The sequence below is a fragment of the Spinacia oleracea genome, chromosome 6, assembly GCF_020520425.1.
Source record: "Spinacia oleracea cultivar Varoflay chromosome 6, BTI_SOV_V1, whole genome shotgun sequence".
Taxonomy (NCBI): domain Eukaryota; kingdom Viridiplantae; phylum Streptophyta; class Magnoliopsida; order Caryophyllales; family Amaranthaceae; genus Spinacia; species Spinacia oleracea.
The window spans coordinates 17,710,374-17,718,280 of record NC_079492.1 but is presented as its reverse complement, the minus strand read 5'-3'; the positions used below and the strand labels follow the sequence as shown (position 1 = coordinate 17,718,280).

The 7,907-nt window shown below is 40.5% G+C and overlaps 1 pseudogene; it reads left to right on the top strand.

Annotated features, from left to right (window-relative positions):
* Positions 1-1,845: 1,845 nt before the first annotated feature.
* Positions 1,846-1,946, top strand: LOC130464585 (uncharacterized; annotated as a pseudogene).
* The last annotated feature ends 5,961 nt before the right edge of the window (positions 1,947-7,907 follow it).

Here is a 7,907-nt window from a genome sequence, read left to right as displayed (position 1 = left end):
GCGAATATTTTTTATTTCGGAACTGCCAATTTCGCAATTAATCCCACAATTCGAAAAAATTCCGAAAAATCAACAAGAATTCCAAAAATTTCGACAATGCAAAAACAATAATAATCATGCTAATTCATGCTTTGAATACATAAGGCTCTGATACCACTGTAGGGGAATACAGTTAAACATAATAACATGTGCGGAACAATCCCCAAAGCCAGGAAACATGTATAAAGCACAGATTAAGCAAACTTACATTCGAAGCGTGTTTTCCACGTTAATCCGTCAACGAACACGAACAAAGAACTCCACTTGTCGTTCCTCTACTTGGTTCACCGACACGTCAGATCCGTCTTGATAATCGTAGCTTAGACAATTGATCAAGATACTTTGCTTTTGGGAAGAACTCACTTTGGAGGCACAGAGAGAATTAGGGTTCTCTGTGTCTCTAGGGTTTGAGTGTATGAATTGTGTTGTATTCCAAGCAACGGACACACGCCCGCGCCCAACGACACACTGCAGGTCGAAGCCCACAGCGCGCGCGCCGAGCAGCTGGGCCGTGGGCCTTGCTCGCTCGTCGCTGCTGCTGCGCTATGCGTGCTGTTGCGTGCTCGCGCCCAATGGGCTTGCCTTGCTTGCTCGCGAGCTTTCTGGCTCGTTGGGCCTTGCACGATTACGTGCTTGGCTTGACGGGCCGGCAACTCCGATGCCCTTCGTATTCGCGATTTAATATATTTCCGATATATTATTTATCGTTTCGTATATGACGAATCACCGTCGTACGATACGATTTATTCGTGTCGCCCAGCTTATGAATATTCGCGATACGATATACGATTCCGACAAAGGTCGTATCGTATAATACGTTTCCAACTAATTTCCGAAAAGCTATTAAATGAATTTCCGATTCATTTAATCTGGTGATCTGTTACGTGTCATTGGTGTGACCTTATAGGTTCAGTCAAGAGTAAGTTGTGAGTTCAATATCCATTAGAACTCACTGATCGAAAGCATTGCTCCAGCTAGCTGTTCCGATCACTTGATCTCACTGAATTAATTGTTCGCAATTAATCTGAACCTTGGTATTAGACTTAATGCACCTTGGGTGAAGGACATATTTCCTTCAGATTATAACTACCTTGATTGTATTGGGCTTGATTGCCAAGACCATGAGATTGACCATAGGGTGCTTGGCCTTGATAGCCTTGCGCTCTATAGCCACCTCGGCCTTGACTATCATACCCACCTCCTTGGCCATATCCTTGGTAGGATCCATACATAGGGGGCCCTCTAGGTGCTTGCCTAGCAAAGTTTTGATTATTGGGGTTATCATTTCTAGACCTCTCATTCAAAGCATGGGCATATTCCATATCAAAATCACCTTCACAAGAAGGGCCATAATCCACATAAGACACATTATGCACCAGAGGACAAGCATTAGGGAAATGACCATAGTCTTTACAATTATCACAAAAAAATGTGCCCGGAGGCATTGTGTCATAGGAACTAACCTTGCTCTTCCCCTTGGTGAGAAGAGTAGCCGTAGGCGGTGGGATTGTTGATGGTGATGGTGGTTGACTTGGTGTACTCTCTAGCTTTTCCAATCTCGAGCTAAGCTTCTCAATGATCCTTGCTTGCTCCATAGCATATACCGACCCTTTACCATCATCATTCCTACCCTTGCCATCATAGTCCCTTGCACCAACGTGGCTTAATAATTTTGGACCACATCCTCAATTATCTCTTCGATTTGATCTTCGGTCTTGTTCATGATGGGACCACCCGCCCCCGCATCTAGACTTGTCTTGGAGGTTGGGCTCAATCCCAAGTAGAAGGTTTAACCACTAATTAGGGATCCCATGGTGAGGGCACTCCCTTTGGTATTCTTTGAATCGGTCCCAATCTTCAAAAAGCGATTCATCCCGCTTTTGCTCAAATGATTGAATTTTGTGGCGATATTCCGCCGTCTTTCCATGAGAGTAGAACTTGCTCAAAAACGCGCTAGTCGCCTCGTTTCAAGTGCAAAGTGAATTTGTCTTGACCTCCTTGTCAAGCCAATCGCTAGCTCGCCCAAGAAGAGAGAAACAAAATAAAGTCAACCGCACACAGTCCGAAGTCACACCATTGTGTTTGATTGTATCACAATAATGTTTGAATTGCTTTAGGTGCTCGTGTGGTGACTCGTTGCTCTTCCCACAAAAAGGATGGCTTTGAACCAAGTTAATCAAAGCGGGTTTGATTTCGAAGTTATTAGCATTGGTTGTGGGAGCTTGGATACCACATGTTGCCTCAAATGCTCCTGGTATGCCCAAATTCTTGACCGGGAGCGCCATGGTTTCAAAGGTTTGCTCACTTTCTTCTTGTTCCACGCCTACACTCAAGGATTCAAACCGGTTGTGGCTTGACGAGCGAGTTCGAACGCGCCTTAATCTCCTTAGTGTCCTCTCCAATTCAAGGTCAAGAGGATGGAGAGACCTTTGACGTGATCGACCTCTATCAAGCATACAAACTCAAAGAAACACGTGAGTATTGCAAAGGAAAAGAAAGCAAACAAGAATGCAATATTTTTGTATTTTTCTAATGGTAAACTAGTCTCAACAAAACTCAATAACAACAACCGTTCCCCGGCAACGGCGCCATTTTGATAGGGTGTTTTTCCGTCGTTGAAAAGAAAACCACCCGACCAAACAAAATTTATAAACCACTAACTAACCGGCTATATTGCTATAGCGGCAAGTATAGGGATCATCCCATAGAAACAGTGTGCATTCAGTCAAGGCGTTAAGCTAGTTTAGACAAGAGTTGGTTTGAATTAATTCCTAAGAAAACTAAGCTAATCAAATCAAGGAAATAAACAATATAGGGAAATTTAAGGAGTCGGGGATAGCCTAGGGAATTGGGGGAAACGATCTAACAATCAAGAAATCATGATGATGCAATGACTTAGTGCATAGGGGAATGGAATCTAACGACGTACTCGCCACCTCTCGGATGGAGCACGCGAAGCATCTAATCTATGGAAGAGCTTTCGCCTAATCCTAAACTAGATAAACTTGCATATAATAGGAACCACCATTCACTTGCACAAAATAGGCTCACAATGTCTTGCCAAACCTAAGCTATGCAATCCAATCAATTCCAATCAACTAGTATTTACAACTACTGCTCAATTAGTCATGGATATCCTATCACTAAATCAAATTTAATTACATCAATCAATCAACATTCAACCATCAATTTCCCCTAATTAAGCCCCTAGATTCTCCCCTTTCCCTAACCTAAATCTACTCACTAGACATACTTGAAACCAGGAAATTCATGAATTCTAGGCAAGCAATCATGTAATTGAAGGAGTAGAAGGAAAGAATCAAGAATTTGAGCATTGAATTGCAAAATCAATTAAAGAATTGAGAATCAATGAAACTAAAATCAAAGCAAAGAGGAATTCAAGAAGTTGAAGAACAATCAAAGAACAATAAGAAAATAGCATGAACAAAGAACTAAGAACTTGAATTAAAATAAAGCAATGGAGTTTCTCTCTCTAGAAAACTAAGCTTGAAGAGCAAACTTTCTAAAACTTCTTAAAATTCTGTTTCTGAAATTAGTTTTCAAATAATAAAAATGAAAATTCTATTTATACAACCCCTAAGAAAATAGAAATTTAAACTCGGAAAGGTCAACCCGCAGCGATGCAATCGCGGAGACCCAGGTGCGATCGCATCGGTGCGAACGTGCCCCAGATCCGTGCGACCGTTCTCAGCGACGATTCTCTTCTTCGCATGGTGCGAACGGGTTGATAATCCGTGCGATCGCATGGTCTTGACTTAGCCAAAATATTCAAAATTCTTCATGTGCTCGCACGGAAATTCCGTGCGAGCACACAAAAAATCAGTGCGAGCGGGCTAAAACCTGGTGCGATCGCACGAAATCCTTAAAAGTTCCTGCATCGTTTTTGCGATTTCATGCGAACGCACACTTCTGGAACTCGGTCGCACGACCAGATTGACTTTAAGGCCAAGTCTGCTGACCCGTGCGAACGCATTGAATTCCTGTGCGATCGCACGGGCCTGATTCGAGCATATTTCCACTCCTTTCCTGAAGGAAATATGTCCTTCACCCAAGGTGCATTAAGTCTAATACCAAGGTTCAAATTAATTGCGAATAATTAATTCAGTGAGATCAAGTGATCGGAACAGCTAGCTGGAGCAATGCTTCCGATCAGTGAGTTCTAATGGATATTGAACTCACAACTTACTCTTGACTGAACCTACAAGGTCACACCAATGACACGTAACAGATCACCGGATTAAATGAATCGGAAATTCATTTAATAGCTTTTCGGGATTTAAGTTGGAAACGTATTATACGATACGACCTTGCATCGGAATCGTATATCGTATCGCGAATATTCGTAAGCTAGGCGAAACGAATAAATCGTATCGTACGACGGTCATTCATCGTATACCAAACGATAAATAATATATCGGAAATATATTAAACGCGAATACGAAGAGCGGCCCACGAGCCGAGTGCACGAAGCACTCAAGGCCCATGGGCGCGCGCTAGGCGAGCAAGCAAGGGCCAAGGCAACACGGCAGCGCGTGTGCGCGGGCCTATGCAGCGACACAGCCACATCAGCGAGGCCCATGGCCCAGCGCGCTGTGCTTGTCTCACGCGTAGCTTGCTAGCCGGCCTTGCCTCCGGGCTTGGTCGGTTAGTAAGGTTATGTAAATAACCTTATGACCGAATTTCCAACTTACGGCAATCACAATTCAGATTACTCAAAACCCTAGAGACACAGAGAACCCTAATTCTCTCTGTGCCTCCAAAGTGAGTTCTTCCCAAAAGCAAAGTATCTTGATTAATTATCTAAGCTACGATTATCAAGACGGATCTGATCGTGTCGGTGAACCAAGTAGAGGAACGACAATTGGAGTTCTTTGTTCATGTTCGTTGACGGATTATTGTGGAAAACACGCTTCGAATGTAAGTATGCTTAATATGTGTTTTATACATGTTTCCTGGCTTTGGGGATTGTTCCGCACATGTTATTATGTTTAACTGTATTCCCCTACAGTGGTATCATGAGCCTTATGTATTCAAAGCATGAATTAGCATGATTATTATTGTTTTTGCATTGTCGAAATTTTTGGAATTTTTGTTGATTTTTCGGAATTTTTTCGAATTATTGGATTAATTGCGAAATTGGCAGTTCCGAAATCAAAAATATTCGCTTTTTCGATTTTTAAAACCCTAATCTGATGGAAAACGATTTTCTAAGATCAACTCATGAGAATAGAATTGCGAAAATAGGGCTCGAAGCATCAGTTTTTGGGCGTTTTTGTTAATTTTTTATTAAAAATTAAATGCGTCGGACAGTAATTCAATTAAAAGGTCGACCTAAACTACTAGGAATTGCGTGAAATTTTGACACAATGTTTCTGGGTACATGCTTGATCTATGGTAAAAATTTCAGATTTTTCCAATAAGTATAAACCCTAATTTTGCCTTTCCCCAATTCGTAAAATTTACAACCCTAATTGAATTTTAATTAATTTTGGATTAATAATTCGGTTAATTGGGGAAGGGGGTATAATTTCATGGGTCAGTGGCTAATTTAAAAAATTATTGGATTAAAATTTTGAATGGTTTCGTTAATTTTAATCGCACTTAAACCAAATTATTAATAATCTGAAATTTAATTGTTTATGAACAATATAAAGTTTCGGATTTCATTATTTAAAATTTCAAACTTTAAAGTTGATTCGGTCGTTCTTAAAAGTTTGAATATTGTTAGCCCTTGATTTATTAATTTTACGAAATTGGATTGTCGTTAAAGTTTATTAAATCGTTAAAAATTGTTGTTTTTCAAAAATTAAATCGTAACCTTTTTGAAAAATAAAATTAATGCAAGTTCGTGAATTAAATTTAATTTTAATTAAGTTGGTCCGTTTTACGAACCAAAAACATGAACATGGGCATGATGGAAGTATGGCTCGTCGAGCCAAACGAGGCCATTGTGCTCGCCGCACCATGCGACACGGGCAGCAGCACAAGGCTGCGTGCCTCGTGCGCGCTAGGCAAGGAAGGGGCAGGCATGTTGCTTGCGGGGCTGCGACGAAGCAAGCACAAGGCTTGCGACGTCCAGCACACTCGACTCACAACACACACGCAGCGCAGGGGCAGCTAGGCTGCGGGTACGCGATGCGTGCGCGCGAGAGAGTGCGCGCGAGCGATGGGGCGTGGTGCGCGAGCAGTGCTCGTGTGCTCTTGGGCCTCTCGCACGATGGGCTGGGGCGCGCGGGCAGTGCTCGTGTGCTCTTGGGCCTCTCGCACGACGGGCTGGGCGCAAGCCTAGGCCGTTTAATTGAACTTTTTTTTGAATCGTTTAATTAGTTGGGCCAACAGGATATTTAATTTAATATTTTATTTGCTTGGGCCGGGCCGCGAGTTTTAATTCAATATTTCATAATTAATTATCCGGAATAATTATTGGTTTGAGTGGGAGCCACTAAATGAAATTAAAATGAAATAATTATTTTAATTGTTTCGTAGGTCGCATTATTTTAATTAAATTCAATTTTAATTAGAATAAAGTCTAAGGATTAATAATTTGGAAATTGATTAATCTTTTAGGACGCATTTATGTGAACGTGAATTTTAATTAATTCACGTAAATACTTGCATATTAACATGGGCCATTCGTTTTAGCATACGAATGGGTGAATGCGTAGAATATATATTTTATGCAATGCAGGTACTCCAAGTGACTAGTATGGCCAAATTTAGGATAGTTAAATACGGTCTGCGCACCGTTCTGTCTTTGAATGTAAAGTTTTAAATATGGTCTGCGTACCATGGAAATTTTGATGTAATTTATTATTTTCAAGTATTTCTAGTTTAGAACTTTAAGTTAGCATTTTAACGAAGATTCAAGACGATGCCAAGCTAACAAGGAGGTGATGAAGATTGGATGCTTCAAGACAAGAAGTTTTGGGCCATACTAGATCACCAATTATTTATGCAATTTAATATATATATTATGTGTGAATGTATGAATGTATGTATGCTTTGCATGAACAGGTTGTTTCCTATGAATCGATTAGTTTTAAGTTCACTAAATAATCGAACCAACATAGAAACAACTAGGTCCAAGTAATATTGAGTTTTAAAAATTGCCTTCCAAATCAACACTTACAAAAATCTAGGGATCTAAGATAGTAGGTTTACGCTAAAGCGAGGTGCTATTTTAGTTGACTTAGGTGGTAAGGCGTCCTAAAGGAGCACGTTGATTGTGGTTACAACTCAAACAACAATGGCATTAAGTTGTGGCAATGGGATAAATTATGGCATTAATTTATTAACCAAAGAGTAATTTGGAGATTACTAGCAATAGGTTTTGCTTACCTAAAATCTTAAACTACTTAAGACATGCTAAAGGTGCTTAAGGATTTAGGACTTTTGGGGTCTTGGAATCGTTTCATTCATTTAGGACCATGTTTTTGCTTTTTGCATGAAAGAAATTTTTTTTAATAGCTTTAATGATTGCATGTTTGCTTTTATTTCAAAGTTATTGAATTGTATGAATGGTTATTTATTGCAAATTCTTTTCGATTGTAGTAATCAAAAATGGCCGCAAACAATAACACTTTCAACCTGCGTTCAATTCTCGACAAAGAGAAGTTGAATGGCAACAATTTCCTCGACTGGCAAAGGAACTTACAAATAGTTCTTATGCATGAGGAAAAAGAATATGTCCTTGAGGAAGAGTTACCGGAAGAGGCTGGGCCGGAGGTAACTCAAGCTGCCCTTAATCGTTGGATTCAGGCCAACAGGGATGTCAAATGTGTGATGCTTGCATCCATGATTCCTGAACTTCAGAAAACGTTCATTAACTCGGATGCTTACCAAATCAT